The 21,514-nt window shown below is 46.3% G+C and overlaps 1 long non-coding RNA gene across 1 annotated transcript; it reads left to right on the forward strand.

Annotated features, from left to right (window-relative positions):
- The first annotated feature begins 6,475 nt into the window (after positions 1-6,475).
- On the forward strand, positions 6,476-16,860 carry LOC139232629 (uncharacterized). Its single transcript, XR_011588061.1, has 3 exons — positions 6,476-6,577; positions 9,615-9,771; positions 14,920-16,860. It is a non-coding gene; the product is annotated as an uncharacterized lncRNA (long non-coding RNA).
- Positions 16,861-21,514: the final 4,654 nt, after the last annotated feature.

Below are 21,514 nucleotides of genomic sequence, written 5' to 3' on the forward strand. Positions count from 1 at the left end.
CATCCCGACTGAACCATGTTCAATCTGACAGTTGAGGTTTGTTTCTGCTGATAATAACCCTATAACTGGGCTGGACTATAATATTCTGGATATATTGCTGATGGTGTTCTCGGGGCTGCAGTGTCCATTTAAGAAACACTATGTGTTATCTTTCCCCTTAATTCAGTAACTCGCAAGAGAAATTTGGTTTGCAATAAAATTATGAACTTTTACTGCAATCTGAAATTGATCTTTGTTCAAAATCTACAATAGTGTGTGAAAGTTTCCACTAAATAAAATCTCCAATTAGAAAGCTTGCTGACAATTCTTACTGACTTGCACATTATACACAGTGGCTCCTCCATTATCCACCAGGAAGAAGGGGAATGGGAATTGGTGGGGAATCAGTGTCCCCAAATATTGCCCCTCCTGTCTGGTGTAGCAATCCCCTCGGCACGGGAATGGAGACAAGTCCAGACCAAAACTGTGCGCAGTACTCCAGGTGTGGTCTTACCAACGCCCTGTACAAATGTAGCAGGACTTACCTACTTTTATACTCCACCCCGCCTTGCAATAAAGGCCAAGATTCCATTTGCCTTCCTGATTACTTGCTGTACCTGCATGCTAACTTTTTGGGTTCCATATACAAGAATCCCCCAGATCCATCTGTACTACAGCATTTTGTAATTGGTCCCATTTAAAAAATAATTAGCTTTTTTATTTGTCCTACCAAAGGAGATAACCTGACGTTTTACCAGATTTTCGTTCATCTGCCAGATTTTTGCCCACTCACAACCTATCTATATCCCTTTGTAGATTCTTTGCATCCTCTTCACAACATGCTTTCCCACCTATCTTTGTATCATCAGCAAATTTGACTGTGTTACACTCGGTTACTTCATCCAAGTCATTAATATCAATTGTAAATAGTTGAGGCCCCAGCACTGATCACTGCGGCACCCCACTAGTTACAGTTTGCCAACCTGAAAATGATCCATTTATCCTGACTCTTTTTTCTGTTAGTTTGCTAATCCTCTATCCATGCTGATATATTACCCAACCCAGTGAACACCTTTTGTGTGGAACCATATGGATTGCTTTCTGTTTATCCAAATATACGACATCAACTGGTTCTCCTTTATCCACTCTGCTCATTACATCGTCAAACTCCAGAAAATTTGTCAAACATGATTTCCCTTTCATGGAACCACGCTGACTCTGCTTGACTGCAATATGATTTTCTAAATGTCCTGCTACTACTTCCTTAATGATGACCTCCAGTATTTTCTGAACAATAGATGGGAGGCTAACTGGTCTATAGTTTCCTGCTCTCTGTCTCCCTCCTTTCTTAAATAAGGGTGTGACATGTGCGATTTTCCAGTCCGCTGGGACCTCTCCATAATTCAGGGAATTTTGGTAGATTACAACCGATGCATCCATTATCTCTGCAGCCACTTTTAAGACGCGAGGATGCATGTCATCATGTCCAGGGGACTTGTCCACCATTAGCTTAGTACTTTATCTCTCGTGATCGTGACTGTTTTAAGTCCCCCCCCCCATCCCCGGTGCAATAGCTCCTTGATTATCAACTATTGGGATGTTTTTAGTGTCCTCTATCATAAAGACCGATGCAAAATATTTGTTCAAAGTCTCTGCCATTTCCTATTATTAATTCCCCAGTCTCATCTTCTAAGGGACCAATGTTTACTTTAGCTACTCGTTTCCTTTTTATATACCTGTAGAAACTCTTACTGTCTGTTTTTATATTTCTTGCTAGTTTGCTCTCATCTGCTATCTTCCCTGTCTTTATCATTTTTTTAGTCATCCTTTGCTGGTTTCTAAAAATGTCCCAATCCTCTGGTCTTCCACTGTCCTTTGCAACATTGTATGCCTTTTTCAATTTGATACCATCCTTTACTTCCTTAGTTAGCCAGGGATGGTTCATCCTTCTCTTAGCATCTTTATTTCTCACTTGAATAAATCTTCACTGAGAGTTATGGAATATCTCCTTAAATGTTTGCCACTGCGTTTCTACAGTCTTACTCTTTAACATATTTTCCCAGTGCACTTGGTGTCAGTGACAAGGGTTGGTTTATATCACATGGGAGGAGCTTGGTGTCAGTGACTGTGGGGTTGGTTTAACATTCATTGACCTGACCAAGGCCTTTGACAGTGTCAACCGTGAGGTATTATGGAGTGTACTCTACAAATTCGGCTGTCCATATGCCCGATACGAGACTCCCAAAGCAAGCACTCTGCTCGGAGCTTCGACACGGCAAGGACAAAGGGTGGGCGGGGCTTCAGGGTGTCTGTCAGTTTCATTGGACCACATGTTTGTGCCCAGGTCAGTGGCCCCTGAAAGGGAGCTTTGTGCTGATTGTTGTCTGATGATCCTGGGCCAGCCCGGGCTCACCCTATTGGGCCAGCCCGGGCTCGCCCTATTGGGCCAGCACAAAAGGCCCAGTATTCAGCAGAGAAAATCAGCAGCTCATTGATTTTATTCTCACTCTGCGCACAGCAGGTACAGAACTGAACCAAACCTTATAAGCTGGAAATACATCGTCGCAGTCACACTGGGGAGAGGCTGTTCACCCACTGTGAGTATGGGAAGGGATTCACTCGATCATCTGACCTGCTGCGACACCAGCGAGTTCACAAGTGACTGCAGGGGTTGGATTCTACTGTTATTGTTGCTCTGAATCACATCCTGACTGAATTGTGTTAGTTCTGTCAGTTGGGGTTTGGTTCTGCTGATAATAACTGGGCTGGAGGTCAATATTTTGATATTTCAAAGAACAGAGAGTGTCAATATTTGATGTCTCAACTATAAGAGGAGACTAATTGATGTCCTGTTACTCACTATTCCATTTTGGGCTGTTTCTCCTTTCTAACTCTGGATTATTTCAGTTCTCATTTACCCATTCACCTAACCTGTCCAAGTCACCCTGCAGCCTCTTAGCGTCCTCCTCACAGCTTACACCGCCACTCAGTTTAGTGTCATCTGCAAACTTGGAGATATTACACTCTATTCCATCACCCAAATCGTTAATGTATATTGTAAAGAGCTGGGGTCCCAGCACTGAGCCCTGCGGCACTCCACTAGTCACTGCCTGCCATTCTGAAAAGGACCCGTTTATCCAGACTCTCTGCTTCCTGACTGCCAATCAGTTCCCTATCCACGTCAGTATATTATCCCCAATACCATGTGCTTTGATTTTGCATAACAATCTCTTGTGCGGGACCTTGTCAAAAGTCCAAATACACCACATCCACTGGTTCTCCCTTGTCCACTCTGCTAGTTACATCCTCAAAAAATTCCAGAAGATTCGTCAAGCATAATTTCCCTTTCATAAATCCATGCTGACTTGGTCCGATCCTGTCGCCGCTTTCCAAATGCGCTGCTATTTCGTCCTTCATGATCGATTCCAACATTTTCCCCACTACTAATGTCAAGCTAACTGGTCTATATTTACCCGTTTTCTCTCTCCCTCCTTTTTTTAAAAAGTGGTGTTACATTAGCAACCCTCCAGTCCATGGGAACTGATCCAGAGTCGATAGACTGTTGGAAAATGATCACCAATGCATCCACTTTTTCTAGGGCCACTTCCTTGAGCACTCTGGGATGCAGACCATCAGGCCCCTGGGATTTATCGGCCTTCAATCCCATCAATTTCCCGAACACATTTCTTGCCTAATAAGGATATCCTTCAGTTCCTCCTTCTCACTCGACCCACTGTCCCCTAATACCTTCGGAAAGTTATTTGTATCTTCCTTCGTGAAGACAGAACTGAAATATTGGTTCAATTGGTCTGCCATTTCTTTGTTCCCCATTATAATTTCACCTGAATCCGACTGCAAGAGACCTACGTTTGTCTTTACTAATCTTTTTCTCTTCACATATTTATAGAAGCTTTTGCAGTCAGTTTTTATATTCCCTGCAAGCTTCCTCTCGTACTCTATTTTCCCCCTCTTAATTGAACCCTTAGTCCTCCTCTGTTGAATTCTAAATTTCTCCCAGTGCTCAGGTTTGTTGCTTTTTCTAGCCAATTTATATGCCTCTTCCTTGGCTTTAACACTATCCTTAATTTCCTTTTTTAGCCATGGTTGAGCCACCTTCCCAGTTTTAGTTTTGCTGCGGACAGGGATGTACATTTGCTGAAGTTCATCCATGTGATCTTTAAATGTTTGCCATTGCTTATCCACCGTCAACCCTTTTAGTATCGTTTGTCAGTCTATTCTAGCCAATTCACACCTCATACCATCAAAGTCACCTTTCCTTAAGTTCAGGACCCTACTTTCTGAATTAACTTTGTCACTCTCCATCTTACTAAGGAATTCTACCATATTATGGTCACTTTTCCCCAAGGGGTCTCGCACAAGATTGCTAATTAGTCCCTTCTCATTACACATCACCCACTCAAGGATGGCCAGCTTCCTGATTGGTTCCTCGACATATTGGTCAAGAAAACCACCCCTAATACACTCCAGGAAATCCTCATCCACCGCATTGCTACCAGTTAGGTTAGCCCAATCAATGCACACATTCCTTATTTCTTGTTTGATGCTGTCCCCAATCTCACTACTACTATTTGGTGGTCTATACACAACAACCACTAGCGTTTTCTGCCCTTTGGAATTCCGCAGCTCCACCCATACTGATTCCACATCATCCAGGCTAATGTCCTTCCTTACAATTGCATTGATTTCATCTTTAACCAGCAACGCCACCCCGCCTCCTTTTCCTTTCTGTCTATCCTTCCTAAATGCTGAATACCCTTGGATGTTGAGTTCCCAGCCTTGGTCCCCCTGGACCCATGTCTCCGTGATGCCAATCACATCGTATCCGTTAACTGCTATCTGCGCAGTTAATTCATCCACCTTATTGCAAATACTTCTCACATTGAGGCACAGAGCCTTTAGGCCTGTTTTTTTTTTAAACAGACTTTGTCCCTTTAAAATTTTGCTGCAATGTGGCCCTTTTTGTTTTTTGCCTTGGGATTCTCTGCCCTCCACTTTTACTATTCTCCTTTCTATGTTTTGCTTCTGCCTGCTTTTTATTTCCCTCTGTCTCCCTGCATAGGTTCCCATCCCCCTGACATATTGGTTTAATTCCTTCCCAACTGCACCAGCAAACACTTCCCCTGGGACATTGGTTCCGGTCCTGCGCAGGTGCAGACCGTCCGGTTTGTACTGGTCCCACCTCCGCCAGAACCGGATCCAATGTCCCAGGAATTTGAATCCCTCCCTTCTGCACCACTCCTCAAGCCACATATTCATCTGAGCTATCCTGTGATTCCTACTCTGACTAGCACGTGGCACTGGTTGCAATCCTGAGATTATTACTTTTGAGGTCCTACTTTTTAATTTAGCTCCTAGCTCCCTAAATTCGCCTCGTAGGACCTCATCCCGTTTTTTTTACCTATGTCATTGGTTCTTATATGCACCACGACAACTGGCTGTTCACCCTCCCTTTTCAGAATGTCCTGCACCCACTCCGAGACATCCTTGACTCTTGCACCAGGGAGGCAACATACCATCCTGGAATGTCGGTTGCGGCCACAGAAACGCCTATCTATTCCCCTTACAATCGAATCCCCTATCACTATAGCTCACGTTGCCATGAACTTGACTGCTGCTGCCCTCCCCTGATGAATCGGTAACACGCCCGGGATCACTAAACACAAAACCCAGTCTGTTAATCACTTTCAGATACTGGAATTAGTGTGTGTCCCACAGCATCTCTCTCACCATCGATGTGTGAATGGAGCATCACGCCTGCATACCTGGTTTCAATTTAAATTTGAATCCACTCAGCAAACGTATTTAAAAAAAATATGTACAAGAAAACCGATCACACCAAATAATTGGCAAAGGTTTAGAGTCAACAAGATGAATAAGTAAACACATCACAGCCCAATAACCCAGCTCTATATTCACAGGAGAAAGTCTGTTATCTAACTCCTCGAATGTCAGTTGGTGAGATGAGACTGAATCACTTTATATACACAACAGTATCCATTGCCACATTTCCAGTGTGGAGTCAGGTGGGATCACCAGTCTCACAGGCTGAACGATTGGTTGAAGGTGTATCCACACACAACATGTTCCTGTTTCTCCCCGCTGTGATTGGTGTTTTTACAAAGGCTGATGATCAGGGGATCCTGATCAATCCGGGAATCTGGCAAATCTTGACGCGATGTTTGGTTTGAGTTTCCCAGCTGCAGATCCTCCCCTTCTAATACCCTGCAATAAATGGTGCTTACAAACATTGTTACTGTAAATACAGGATAGAAACACAGAACAGACAATTCTAGATTCTATACAACATTCTGTCCCGCTCACACGGCCCGGGTGATTGACGGCGGCTTTAGGCCAATAGAAAAAGTGGGGGCGGGCCGGAGGATCCCGACGGGCAGTTGGTCCTGCAACCAATCGGAGTGTGTGAGGGGCGGGGCTTGTGCCCCCCCCCCCCCCCTCAGTGGGTGGGACTGAGCATGCGCGGGCTGCGGCGGCGACAGTTGGTGGAGCCCGGATGATGTGGGACACGAGACGGTGGGTTGTCGGCGCGGGGCAGGAATTGGAGCCGCGAGTGGGGCTGGTGAGCTTCATAAACCCCTGGTGTAGGGCCCAGGGCCCAATAACAGGCCAGAGGCTGAGCCCGGGTTTGTCCCGCCCGCCCGCGGGGACAGGGCCTCAGGCTCCCAGGGACACCCACACTCAATGTATTCTGGAAGGAAGAAAAATGGGAGGCTTTCTAAACGAAATGGTCCAATTTAAAGGTGACCACAAATCTGTGAGGGGCAGGGTCAGCTGATCAATCTGTTACAGTATTAATAGCAGTATAGATACAACAACAAGCTCATTATGGTCAACCTTTATCAGTCACTAGTTACACCTCAGATATTGAGGGTTGGGCTCCATTCTGGGCTCCACACTTTGAAAAGTTCATCAATAATAACTTTCAAAACGATGAATGCTTCAAAGGGAAAATGTTCCAGTGCTTTGGGGTAGGTGCAGGGAGTGGCTCTTTCAGTGAGTCGGACAGGCTTGATGGACCGATTGGTCTTCTGTGCTGTATGGTTCCCTGAAATGGTGACAGTCTGGGAGCATCTGTCTCAGAAGGTGAAATGGTGAGTGGTCAGGGAGAGCCCATCACCAAAACAGGGAGATATTACAGATAGATCGGGAGGGTCAGAGTGTATAAAGAGGTGACGAGAGCATAGGCACCCAGACAGAGTCAGCACCTTCAGAGGAGGAGAGGGAGGGGAACCAGTGAGTGGGGAACTGAACCCAGCCAGAATCAGTGCTTTCAGGGAAGGGAAAAAAACTGGAAGCAGAGGAAAAGAAGTTGGAGATGGTGTGATGGGTTTGGATTTCTGAACAGGGAGGAGGGAGAGTGTGTGGGATTGTTATTTACAGCTTTGGAGAACACGAGAGTCAGACCAAACATCGTTAAGATCTGACAGGGAAACTCGATTCATCAGGACCTCAATATACACTGTCTCATCAAACACTGTTTTGTGGATGAGAGGTTAAACCGAGGTCCCGTCTGCTCTCAGGTTGACGTAAAATATCCCATGGCACTATTTCGAAGAAGAGCAGGGGGGTTATCCCAGTGTCCTGGCCAATTTTCCACATGGCAGACTAGTCACGAAAGTAAAAGCCCATGGGATCCAGGGCAAAGTGGCAAGTTGGATCCAAAATTGGTTCAGAAGCTGGAAGCATATTGTAATGGTTGATGGGTGTTTTTGTGACTGGAAGGCTGGTACAGCACGGGTTAGATACAGAGTACAGTTCCCTCTACACTGTCCCATCACATACTCCCAGGGCAGGTACAGCATGGGTTAGATAGAGAGTAAAGCTCCCTCTACACTATATCCCATCAAACACTCGCAGGGTAGGTGCGGCACTGATGCTGAATGAAGCTCCCCAGAAGCCCTGCCCCTCTGGCCCCCGGATAGGTTGGAGGACGCGCCGAACTCTTGGTCCTCCAGGCACCGCCCACTCACCCCCATTGGTCAGAACCTCCTGTCAAGCAGGCGCTGTGCGGATCACATGGCTGCGGTCAAACTGAATCGGCTCGCGGTCGGTGTGGGCTGCTCAGGACTCTCGTAAAGATTTTCCAGCTCGGCCCTGATCACAATCGGATGTTGAGCAAACGTCACTTTCCCCACGCCCCCCCGGAGAGCTTCCAACGTATGGAGAAATTAGGGCAGGTGACCAAAAGCTTCATAAAAGAGGTAGGTTTTAAGTAGCATCTTAAAGGAGGAAAGAGAGGTAAGAGGCACAGAGGTTTTGGCAGTGAGTTCCAGAGCTTGGGGCCTCAGCAACAGAAGACATGGCCACCAATGGTTGAGTGATTATAATCAGGGATGCTCAAGAGGGCAGAATTAGAGGAGCGCAGACATCTCTGGGGGTTGTTGGGCTGGCGGTGATGACAGAGATAGGGAGGGGTGAGGCCATGGAGGGATTTGTAAATAAGGATGAGAATCTTGAAATCGATGCGTTGCTTAATCGGGAGCCAATGTAGGTCAGTGAGTACAGGGGTATTGGGTGAGCGAGACTTGGTGCGAGTTAGGACATGGGCTGCTGAGTTTTGGATGAGCTCAAGATTACGTCGGATAGAATGTGGGAGGCCAGCCAGGAGTGTGTTGGAATAGTCAAGTCTAGAGGTAACCGAGGAATGGATGAGGGTTTCAGCAGAGGGTGAGCTGAGGCCAGGAAGGAGACTGCCGATGTTACGGAGGTGGAAATAGGCGATATTGGTTATGTGGTCAGGGCATTCTGGGTAAGGTCATCCGCTATTTTCATAGAATGAAACAGCGCAGAAGGGAGGCCATTCGGCCCATCGTGCCCGTGCTGGCTCTATGGTGGAGCTATCCAGTTAGTTCCGCTCCCCTGCTCTTTCCCCATAATGCTCAAATATTGTCCCTTTAGTATTTATCCAATTCACTTTTGAAAGTTATTATTGAATCTGCTTCCACCACCCGATCAGGCAGTGCATTCCAGATTGCAACAACTCGCTGCTTATAAAATGTTTCCTCATGTTGTCTCTGCTTCTTTTGCCAATCACCTGAACTCTGTGTCCTCTGGTTACCGACCCTTCTGCCACTGGAAAGTGTTTCTCCTTGTTTAGTCTATTAAAAATGTTCATGATTTTGAACACACTATCAAATCTCCTCTTAACCTTTTCTGCTCCAAGGAGAATAACTGCAGCTTCTCCAGTATCTCCACAAAACTGAAGTTCCTCATCCTTCGTACCATTCTCGTAAATCTCTTCTGCACCCTTCTGAAAGTGTGGTGCCCAGAATTGAACACAGTGTGCCAGCTTAGGCCTAATCAGTGTTTTATAAAGGTTTAGCATAACTAAACATCAAATGCTGATATTTGTGTGATGGGGTTTAGACGGGCGAGGTTTACCCAGTCAGTTGGATGTGAGCTGAAACATGTGCACTTGGAGCGGAGAGCCAGGGACACACTGTGTAACCGGGCACAGACACAGACACAGAAACAGACACTTGTTTCCCACTTGGCCCAAAAGGAATATATTAAATGCAATAATTAATTTGATTTACTTTCAATAGTTTAGTTTATAAATTTAATCATGCTTCTCTCATTTTATTTCTTCATCTGAGCCCCTCAACTTCATCTGGCAGCGTAATGTTGGCGAGTGGTGATTGATTGCCCTGGGAACCAACAGGAAGAGAGCTCAGAGGCCGGAGGGCCCAGGGAGCAGCGTGTTCTGCAACCAATCGCGGTGCTTGAGGGGTTGATCCTGAGTCGGCCTGTCAGGTGAGTCAATGTGAACTCCTGTTAAACAATTTATCTTTTAAGTTAAATTGAGATTTGTTTTGTTAACCAAACAGTTCAACATTGGTCAGTATTTTGTTTTCCCAGAGTTCCTATTATGAGTTTCAGACACTTCAGTGCCAAGTGGACCAGGTGTTGAAAAGATCATTCAATTCCCTCTTTCCATATTGCTGTTAGTTGAAGGTACAGAGATTGATTTCCCCTCATTATGCATCATTGGTAGTTAAACAAAAATCCTTCCTGTTAGTAATGAATCTCATTCTGCACTGGGTGAGACGGCTGGTGGTTTCAGCCTTTAAGTGAAGAAATTCCTCATCTCTGTCTATAATGGCCTACCCCTTATCTTGAGCCCCTTAGTTCTAGACATTCCATCCAGGGGCATCAACCTCTCAGCATCTACCCTGTCAATGCCCTTCAGAATCTGGTATGTTTCAATGAGATCACCTCTCATGCTTCTAAACTCCAGAGAGTATAGGCCCATTCTACACAATCTCACATCATCAGACAGCCCCCTCATCCCAGGAATCAATCCAGTGAACCTTTGTTGTACTGCCTCCAAGGCAAGTATATTCTTCCTTGGATAAGGAGACCCAAACTGTGCACAGTACTCCAGGTGTGGTCTCACCAAGGTCCTGTACAATTGTAGCAAGAGTACCTTACTCTGATACTACATCCCCTTATTACTTGCTGTACCTGCATGCTAGCTTTCTGTGTTTCTTGCACGAGGACAACCAAATCTCGCTCAACACCAACATTTAAAAGTTTCTCACCATTTAAAAGATAATCTTTTTCTATTCTTCCTACCAAAGTCAATAACCTCACATTTCCCTGCATTATACTCCATCTGCCACCTTACTGCCCACTCACATAGTCTATCTCTTTGCACTCTTGTGTTGTGCTCACTGTCTCACCGAGCTTTGTATCGTCAGCAAATATTGCACTCGGTCCCTTCATCTAGGTCATTATTATAGATTGTAAATAACTTGGGCCCCAGCACTGATCCTTGCGGCACCCCACTAGTTACAGCATGCCCCTCACACACTCTGATTGGTTGGAGGACCAACCGCCCACTCGGTCCTCCAGCCCCACCCCGCTCTTCCTATTGGTGGGGAGCTGCCGTCAATCACTCGGGCCATGTAAGTTGAGCATGCGCAGGCGGCGGTGGCAGATTCTGACGCAGGAGGTGAGCGAGCTCCAGGGAGCGGGTTAAAGAAACTCTGGGGGCAAAAACACCGAGTGCAGCCCCGGGCCCAGATATAAAGGGCGGGGGGGGGGATACAAACCGGGGAACATTCTCCCCACACTGGGGGGGGGGGGGGGGGATATAAACCGGGGAACATTTTCTCCACACCAGCTCCACTTCCCTGCTCGCTCCCCATAATTCTTTACTCCCTTATTCCTCAAAAATCTGTCTATCCCCACCTTAAATATATTCAATGACCCAGCCTCCACAGCTCTCTGGAGCAGAGTATTCCATAGATTTACAACACTGAAAGAAGAAATTTCTCCTCATCACAGATCTAAATGGGCGGCCCCTTATTCTAAGACTACGTTCCCTAGTTTTAGTTTCCCCTATGAGTGGAAATATCCTCTCTGCATCCACCTTATCGAGCCCCCTCATTATCTTATATGTTTCAATAAGATCACTTCTCATTCTTCTGAACTCCAATGTGTATAGGCCCAACCTACTCAACCTGTCTTCATAAGACAACCCCCTCATATCTGGAATCAATCGAGTGAACCTTCTCTGACAGCCTCCAATGCAAGTATATCACTCCTTAAATAAGGAGACCAAAACTACACAGTACTCTAGGTGTGGCCTCACCAATACCCTGTATAGTTGTAGCAGGACTTCTCTGCTTTTATACTCTATCCCCTTTGCAATAAAGGCCAACATTCCATTTACCTTCCTGATTACCTGCTGTATCTGCATACTAACTTTTTGTGTTTCATGCACAAGGACCCCCAGGTGTCTCTGTACTGCAGCACTTTGCAATTTTTCTCCATTTAAATTATAATTTGCTTTTCTATTATTTCTGCCAAACTGAATAATCTCACATTTTCCCACATTATACTCCATCTGCCAAATTTTTGCCCACTCACTTAGCCTGTCTATATCCCTTTGCAGATTTTTTGTGTCCTCCTAAATTTGCTTTCCCACCACCTTTGTATCATCGGCAAACTTGGCGACATTACACTCAGTCCCTTCATCGAAGTCATTAATATAAATTGTAAATAGCTGAGGAGCCAGCACTAATCCCTGCAGCACTATTTTCTTACTAATAATCATTTCCTTTCATTCTTCTAGAACCCTTGGTTCCCTTGCATTTCTGGGATGTTATTTGTGCCCTCTTCCGTGAAGACAGACCCGAAGTATTTATTTAATTGTTCTGCCATTTCCTTGTTTCCCCATTACAAATTCTCCCATTTCTGTCCATAAAGGACCTACATTTATCTTCACTAATCTTTTTCTTTTTACGTACTTGTAGAAACTTTTGCAGTCGTTTTTTATGTTCCTTGCAACTTTACTCTCATACTCTCTTTTTCCTCTCTTAATCAATCTCTTGGTCCTTTTTTGCTGAATTCTAAACTGCTCCCAATCCTCAGGCTTGCTAATTTTTCTGGCAACTTTGTGTAACTCCTCTTTGGATCTAATACTATCCTTCATTTCTTTTTTTGCCATGGTTGGGCCACTTTTCCTTTTGTGTTTTTACGCCAGAATGGAATGTATCTAACTGTTGCAACTCATGCATTCGTTCCTTAAATATTAGCCATTGTATATCCACCGTCGTGCCTTTTAATGAATCTTCCCAAACTATCATAACCAATTCATTCCTCATACCTTCGTAGTTTCCTTTGTTTAGATTTAGGACCTTAGTTTTGCATTGGACTACTTCACTTTCCATCTTAAGAAAGAATTCAATCATGTTATGGTCACTCTTCCCGAAAGGACCCTGCACAACAAGACTGTTAATTAACCCCTTCTCGTTACACAATACCCAATCTAGGATAGCCTGGTCCCGAGAAGGCTCCTCAATATACTGCTCTAAAAAACCATCTCGTACACACTCCTGGAATTTATCTGCCACAGTATTATTACTAATTTGGTTTGGCCAGTCTATATGTAGATTAAAGTCACCTACGATTACTGTAGTACCCTTGCTACATGCATCTCGAATTTCCTGTTTGATGCCATCCCCTACACTACCACTACTGTTTGGAGGCCTATAGACAACTCCCACCAATGTTTTCTGCCCCTTGGTGCTCCTTAGCTCCACCCAGACTGATTCGACATCTTGATTTTTCTAAACAATATCCTTTCTCACTATTGCTCTGATTTCATCCTTTACGAACAATGCATACAGAATAAAGATTGCTCTGCATTTTCCCAAACACTCCCAGGAAAAGAACAGTTCTGGTTAGATATAGAGTAAAGCTCCCTCTACACTGTCCCATCAAACTCTCGCAGGTCAGGTACAGCACGGGTTAGGTACAGTATAAAGCTCGCTCTCCACTGCCAATCAAACTCTCCCAGGTCAGGTATAGCACAGGTTAGGTATAGTGTAGCGCTCCCTCTACACTGCCCATCAAACTCTCCCAGGGCAGGTACAGCATGGGTTAGGTACAGAGTAAAGCTTCCTCTACTATTCCTTCAAAAACTTCCAGGGGCAGGTCTCTCTACTCTATCCCATTAAACAATCCAAGGGTAGGTACAGCAAGGCTTAGATACAGAATAACTCTCCCTCGAAACTGACCCATTAAAGACTCCTATGGCAGGGACAGCACATTATCACATTGCTGCTTGTGGAGGAGGGAGGAGCAGGAAGCAGCGCGAGCCATTCCAAGAGGGTGACTGGGTGATGTCACCAGAACCCAGGTCGCTGATTGGAGCATGGACAGGTTCATCGGCAGGATCCAGGTACAGCAGCAGAGGAGGGGCGAGAGATCATAGAGCGACATGATCAGGGCCCAGGAGAGGCGTGAGTTCGGGATCCAGAAGAGGCGAGGGTCCAGGGGCAGCACGGGCCAGCCCACACTGCGATCAATGGACAATATGAGTCTGTATGTAAACTAGGTCTGTGCAGCAGAGCTGGTCTCCAGTAGTCTTGGTTAACACTTGCCACTGGACCAAGACCTTGCTCTGTCAAGGCTGGTGTGCAACAGCCACCCCATGTTAAAAGAATCCACCCTTCAATATGTAGTTTGCGAACTGGAATATCAGGTCCCTCATTGAAGCACCTGTGAACTCATCCCTCTTTGGTGTGGAGGCGGGTCATCCTCAATATGAGGGACTGCTGAATACTATACTAATACTATACTACCGCTCTCACTCTGACTTCTCCGTCCTCAGCCTTTTACACTGTACCAATGAAACTCAATGCAAGCTCGAGGAACAGCAGCTCATCTTTTGTTTAGGCACTTTACAGCCTTCTGGACTCAACATCGAGCTCAACAATTTCAGACCATAATCTCTGCCCACATTTTTGTTTCATTTCCTCGCACAGTTTTTTTCACAAAAACTCCCCCGCCCCATTTTTATTTTTATTTTGTTTCTCTCTGCGTTCCATGGCAGCTGGTAATTATTCTGCCAGTCATGCCCTCCCTAGACTCATTTTTTGTTTCCTAACTTGTGCTATTGCCATCTCAATTCGGTCCATCATCCCCTTTATCTCTCAAATCTCTCCGGCCTCCCACACTATCACAGACCTTCTCTTTTGTTCTTTCCACCCCGCCCCCTCCCCATTTCAGGGCCCCAGCACTTCCTTAAGAATCTGATACATTTCGAACTATTGCCTGTTCTGATGAAGGGTCATCGACCTGAAACATTAATTCTGTTTCTCTCTCCACAGAGGCTGCCAAACCCACTGAGATTTCCAGCATTTTCTATTTTTGATTTTGTATTAGTGTAGAATGCACGCAGCCAGAGTGGTGAAAACTGGGAGTGGAGGATGAATTGTCTTGAGGCGTGCGATGTGTTTGGATATCAGCACAGGGAGGAGGGAGAGTGTGTGGGGTGGGGATTTACGGCTTTGGAGGAACAAGAGAGTGGATGTTCCATAGAAACTAGAATTGTCTGTTCTGAATTTATGTCCTGTACTTAGTGATAAGTTCTGTAATCTCCTTTTACAGGGCATTAGAAGGGGAAGATTTGGAGACAGGAAACTCAAAGAAAATATCACATCAATTCGATTCTTCAGGACCCGATTATCATCTGCCTTTGAATGTGGAAGGAAAAATATTTGTCTGTTCTGTCGCTGGGAACAGGTTTCAAACATTAGTGAGACTGGAAAAGTACTGAGACAGACACACACCTGAATGAGAGTGTTCCAGTGCACTGACTGTGGAAGAGCTTCAACCAGTTACAAGGCCTGAAAAAACATCACTCCATTCACAGCGGGGAGAAACTGTAAACGTGTTGTGTGTGTGGACCACGCTTCAACTGATCGTCCAACCTGGAGAGACACAAGGACACCCGCACCATGGAGAAATCATGGAAATGTGGAGACTATGGAAAGGAATTCAATTCCCCATCTGAGCTGGGAATGCATCGATGCAGTCACACCAGGGAAAGGCCGTTCAGTTGCTCTCAGTGTGAGAAGGAATTAATTCGGTCATCCCACCTACTGACACACCAGCGAGGTCACAAGTGACTGCAGGGGTTAGATTCTGCTGTTTTTGCTGATAACCCCTACAACTGGGCTGGTGTTTAATATTTTGATGTTTCAAAATAACATAATATGTCGATATTTGATATCGGGTAGGAGGAGACTACTTGATGTCCTGTTACTGACTCTTCAACTTTGGGCCTTTTCTACTTTCTAACTCAAGATTAGGTCAGCTCTCAAACCTTCGGTTACTCTCAGGGACAAGTCCCAGCTCCTCCTACCTTCCAGAGTGCCTCTCCTAGCCTTGGGTGCCAGGGATGGTATTGGTAACATGCCCAGGATCACTAAACACAAAACCCAGTCTGTTAATCACTTTAAGGACATAAGAAATAGGAGCAGGAGTAGACCATTTGATCCCTGCTCCACCACTTAATAAGATCATGGCTAATCTGATCTTGGACTCCGCTCCACTTCCCTGCCTGCTCCCCATAACCCTTTACTCCCCTATCGCTCAAAAATCTGACTATCTCCGCCTTAAATATATTCAATGACCCAGCCTCCACAGCAGAGATTTCCACAGATTTATGACTCGGTGAGAGAAGAAATTCCTCCTCATCTCAGTTCTCAATTCTTAAACTATGCCCCCTAGTTCTCGATTCCCCCACCATTGGAAACATCCTCTCTGCATCTGCCTTGTCGAGCCCCCTCAGTACCTTATATGATTCAATAAGATCACCTCTCATTCTTCTAAACTGCAATGAGTACAGGCCCAACCTGCTCAACCTTTCTTCATAAGATATTCGCTTCATTTCATGAATCAATCGAGTGAATCTTCTCTGAACTGCCTCCAATGAAAGTATATCCTTTCTTATATACGGAGACCAAAACTGTACGTAGTACTCTAGGTGTGGCCTCACCAATACCCTGTACAGTTCTGGTAGAACATCTCTGCTTTTATACTCTATCCCCTTGCAATAAAGGCCAACATTCTATTTGCCTTCCTGATTACTTGCTATACCTGCATGCTAACCATTTGTTTCATTCACAAGGACCCCCAGGTCCCTCTGTGCTGCAGCATTTTGTAATGTCTCTGCAGTTAAATTATAATTTGCTTTTTTATTTGTCCTGCCAAAGTGGATAACCTCACATTTTTCCACATTATACTCCATCTGCCAAATGTTTGCCCACTCACTTAGCCTGTCTATATCCCTTTGCAGATTTTTTGTGTTCTCCTCACAACTTGCTTTCCCATCCATCTTTGTATTATCAGCAAACTTGGCTACATTACACTTGGTCCCTTCATCCAAGTCATTAATATAGATTGTAAATAGTTGAGGCCCCAGTACCGATCCCTGTTAACGTCTGCCAACCTGAAAATGACCCATTTATCCCCACTCTCTGTTTTCTGTTAGCTAGTCAATCCTCTATCCATGCTAATATATTATCCCCAACGCCATGAGATTTTATCTTGTGCAGTAACCTCTTATATGCATCTTATCGAATGCCTTCTGGAAATCCGAATACACCGCATCCACTTTTTCCCCCTTATCCATCTGCGCGTTAGATCCTCAAAGAATTCCAGCAAATTTGTCAAACAGCCAACTTTGCTTGACTGTATTATGCTTTTCCAAATGTCATTTCAGTTACTGGACTTAGCGTATGCCCCACAGCATCTCTCTCACCTTCGATGTGTGAATGGATATTCACGCCTGCAAACCTGGTTTCAATTTAAATTTGAATCCACTCAGCAAAATGTATTTTTAAAAATATGTAGAAGTAAACCAATCACATCAAATAATTGGCAAAGGTTTAGAGTGAACAAGATGAACAAGTAAACACATCACGACCCAATAATCCATCTCTATATTTACAGGAGAAAGTCTGTTATCGATCTCCTCGAATGGACACAATACAGAAAGATCCCAACTCCTAAGGACATCTAGAATCTTTCAAATCCTGACTGGTACAATCTGTCGTTTTCCTTTCAACTGAAGATGAGGGGGCTGGAGAGTAGGGGTAAGAGAGGAGTTGTGGTGAGGGGTTGGAGTGTAGGGGTGAAGGAGGGGTTGGGGTGAAGGGGGTGAGGAGCTGCTTTTAAAGCTCTTCTCACAGTCAGATCATGTAAATGGTCTCCTATTGGTGTGAACAACTTGGTGTGCAGTGAGATTGCATGACTGCATGAAACCCTTCCCACACACACAGCAGGTAAATGGTCTCTTCCCAGTGTGGATACGCTGATGAGCCAGAAGGTTGGATAAAATAGTGAATCCCTTCCCACACACGGAGCAGGTGAATGGCCTCTCCCCAGTGTGACTGCGTCGATGAGTTTCCAGCAGAGACGGGGAACGGAATCCCTTTCCACAGTCCCCACATTTCAAAGGTTTCTCCGTGATGCGGGTGTCCTTATGTCTCTCCAGGTTGGACGATCAGTTGAAGCCTCGTCCACACACACAACACGTTTACAGTTTCTCCCCGCTGTGAATGGTGTGATATTTTTTCAGGCTGTGTAACTGGTTAAAGCTCTTTCCATAGGTAGTGCACTGGAACACTCTCACTCGGGTGTGTGTGTCTTGGTGCTTTTCCAGTCACACTGATGTTTGAAATCTTTTCCCACAGGCAGAACAGAGAAACATTTCTCCTTCCACATTCAAAGGCCAGTCATATTCATCTTGCCGTGGATCGAGTGACTGTCAGATCATGGTGATATTTGGTTTGCGTTTCCCATCTGTAAATCCTCCCCTTTTAATCCCCTGTAAAAGGAGTTTACAAAAATAATCACTAAGGACAGGATAGAAATTCAGAACAGTCAATTCTAGTTTCTGTGGTACACACATTCCTCTCTGGTTTCCCCACAGCTGTAAATCCCTGTCACACACACTATCCCTACTTCCCGTCCTGAAATCCAACCCCATTACATCATCTCCAAAAAAATGTCCTTGCTGAAGGTGCTGACTCTGGCTGGGTTCAGTTCTACACTCACTGGTTCCCCTCCCCTGAAGGTGCTGACTCTGGCTGGGTTCAGTGCCATACTCACTGGTTCCTCCTCCCTGTTCTCCCCAGAAGGTGCTGACTCTGTCTGAGTTCAGTTTGACACTCACTGGTTCCCCTCCCTCTCCTTCCCTGAAGGAGCTGACTCTGGCTGGGTTCAGTTCTACACTCACTGGTTTCCCCTCCCTCTCCTTCCCTGAAGGTGCTGACTCTGGCTGGCTTCTAGTTAGGCCGCAGCGAGAGTGCTGCGTGCAGTTCTGGTCACCACATTACAGGAAAGATATGATTGCAGCAGAGAGGGTACAAAGATTTACGAGGACGTTGCCTGGACTGGAGAATTTTACCTCTGAGGACAGATTGGATAGGCCGGGGTTGTTTTCTTTTGAACAGAGGAGGCAGAGGGGAGACCTCATTGAGGTGTATAAAATTATGAGGGGCCTAGATAGTGTGGACAGGAAGGACCTATTTCCCTTTCGTAGAGGGGTCAATAACTTGGGGGCATAGATTTCAATTAATTGGTCAAAGGTGTAGATGGGATTTGAGGAGAAGTTTTTTCATCCAGAGGATGGTGGGAGTCTGGAACTCACTGTCTGAAAGGGTGGTAGAGGCAGAAACCGTCATAGCATTTAAAAGTACCTGGATATGCACTTGAGAGGCCAAGATAAAGTGGATAGGAAGGACCTATTTGCCTTAGCAGAATGGTTAATAACTCATGGGGTATAGAATTAAAGTACTTGGAAGAAGGATTAGATGGGAGACCTAATTGAGGTGTATAAAATTATGAGGGCCTGGATTGAGTGGATAGCAAGGACCTGTGTCCCTTAGCAGAGGGGTGAGCTGTGGTTCAGTGGGTAGCACTCTCATCTTTGAGTCAGAAGGTTGTGGGTTCAAGTCCTACTCCAGGAACTTGAGCACAAAAACTGTAGACTGACACTGCAGTGCAGTGCTGAGGGAGTGCTGCACTGTCGGAGGAGCCGTCTTTCGGATGAGGCATTAAATCGAGGCCCTGTCAAAACTCTATTTGGTGGATGTAAAAGATCCTATTTCGAAGAAGACCAGGGGAGTTATCCCCAGCATCCTGGCCAATATTTATCCCTCAATCAAAATAACAAAACGTTTATCTGGTCATCACGTTGCTGTATGCGGGAGCTTGCTGTGCTCAAATTAGCTGCTGCATTTCCCACATTACAACAGTGACTACGCTCCAACAGAACTTCATTCTCTGTGAAAAGCTTTGAGGCGTTTGGTGGTCGTGAAAGGCGCTATATAAATATATTCTTTTTTTTGTGCCGTTACTTACAGGGTTAAGGACCAAGAGCTGTACAGTGGGATTAGGCTGGAGAGCTCTGTGCCGGCCGGCAGGGACACGATGGGCCGAATGGCCTCCTTCTGTGATGTCACTGTCTGGGATTCTATGATGTCACAGGTCTCACCAGCAGCCGCACTGCCTGATGGGTGATTGGCAGGCCAGAGCCCGCGCCTGCGCACCGGGAACCGCGCCCCACACAGCGTCCCCTCTCGGTCAGCATCGATAACAGCAGCGCATGCCCAGCGGACACGAACAGCCCCCCCCCCCCACACTGGGAGCTGCGCCTGCGCACTCGGATCCTGTGGTGCAGATTCGGGTCGGCGCCTTCCGGTGAAAGGTGTTTGTGTCCGTTAAAGAGCCGCGATCGGTGACGTAAAGTGAGTTTTCTTCGCTCCGATTGGGTAGAGAATTGCGCGGGGGGGGGGAGAGGGAGAATAAAGGGAAATCCAAACCTGAGAGTCCGCACATCCGGGTCCCCGACACCACTTCACACAGTTTGGCGGAGCGCGCTCGAGGGACTCGTGACCTGGGCCTGATTGACGGGAGCTTCCGACCAATGGGGAGCGAGCGGGGCGGGGCTGGAGGAGCGAGCCGGAGGCGGGTCCTCCAACAAATCGGGGAGCCCGAGGGTCGGGACCTGTGCCGCTGATTGGCTGAACCGCAACAACAACAACTTGTATTTATACAGCGCGCGGTGTGAGAGTGTTCCAGGACAAATACATTGGGCCCCGAGACACAACAATCAATGAAGGCCGGGGAGCGACAGGCCGCTCAAAGAGGCCGCTTTTAAGGAGCGTCTTGAAGGAGGAAAGAGAGGGAGAGGTTTAGGGAGGGAGTTCCCGAGCTTGGAGCCCAGGCAGCTCAAGGCACGGCCACCGCTGGTGGAGCGATTATAATCCGGGATGGTCAAGGCCAGAATTAGAGGCTATCTCAGGGGGAGGGCCGGGGGTTGTGAGATTGAAGGAGATCACGGAGATAGGGAGGGGCGAGGCCGTGGAGGGATTTGTAAACCAGGAGGAGAATTCTGAAATCGAGGCGTTGCTTAACCGGGAGCCAATGTAGGTCAGTGAGCACAGGGGTGGTGGGTGATCCTTACCAACGGATCCATTACACACCCAATCCACGTCCAGACCGGGGTCAAACAGGGCTGCGTCATCGCCCCAACCCTCTTCTCAATCTTTCTCACTGTCCTGCTCCACCTCACACTCAACAAGCTCCCCGCTGGAGTGGAACTAGACTACAGAACCAATGGGAACCTGTTCAACCTGCGCCGTCTCCAGGCCAAGTCCAAGACCATCCCGACCCCTGTTGTCGAGCTACAGAACGTGAACGATGCCTGCGTCTGCGCACATCCAGAGGCTGAATTCCAAGTTATAGTCAAATTGTTCACTGAGGCATACGAAAGCATAGTCCTTACGCTAAACATCCGTAAGGCAAAGGTCCACCACCAGCCTGTCCCCGCCACACAGCACTGCCCCCCAGTCATCTAGATCCACGGTGCAGCCCTGGACAACGTGGACCATTTCCCATACCTCGGGAGCCTCTTATCAACAAGAACAGACATTGACGATGAGATTCAACACCGCCTCCAGTTCAGCATTCGACTGCCTGAGGAAAAGAGTTTTTGAAGACCAGGCCTTCAAATCTGCCATCAACCTCATGATCTACAGGGCTGTAGTAATACCCGCCCTCCTGTATGGCTCAGACATAGACCATGAACAATAGACACCTCAAGTCGCTGGAGAAATACCACCAATGATGTCTCCGTAAGATTCTGCAAATTCCTTGGGAGGACTGACTCACCAACATTAGCGTTCTTGAC

This window comes from Pristiophorus japonicus, chromosome 20, assembly GCF_044704955.1.
Source record: "Pristiophorus japonicus isolate sPriJap1 chromosome 20, sPriJap1.hap1, whole genome shotgun sequence".
NCBI lineage: Eukaryota > Metazoa > Chordata > Chondrichthyes > Pristiophoridae > Pristiophorus > Pristiophorus japonicus.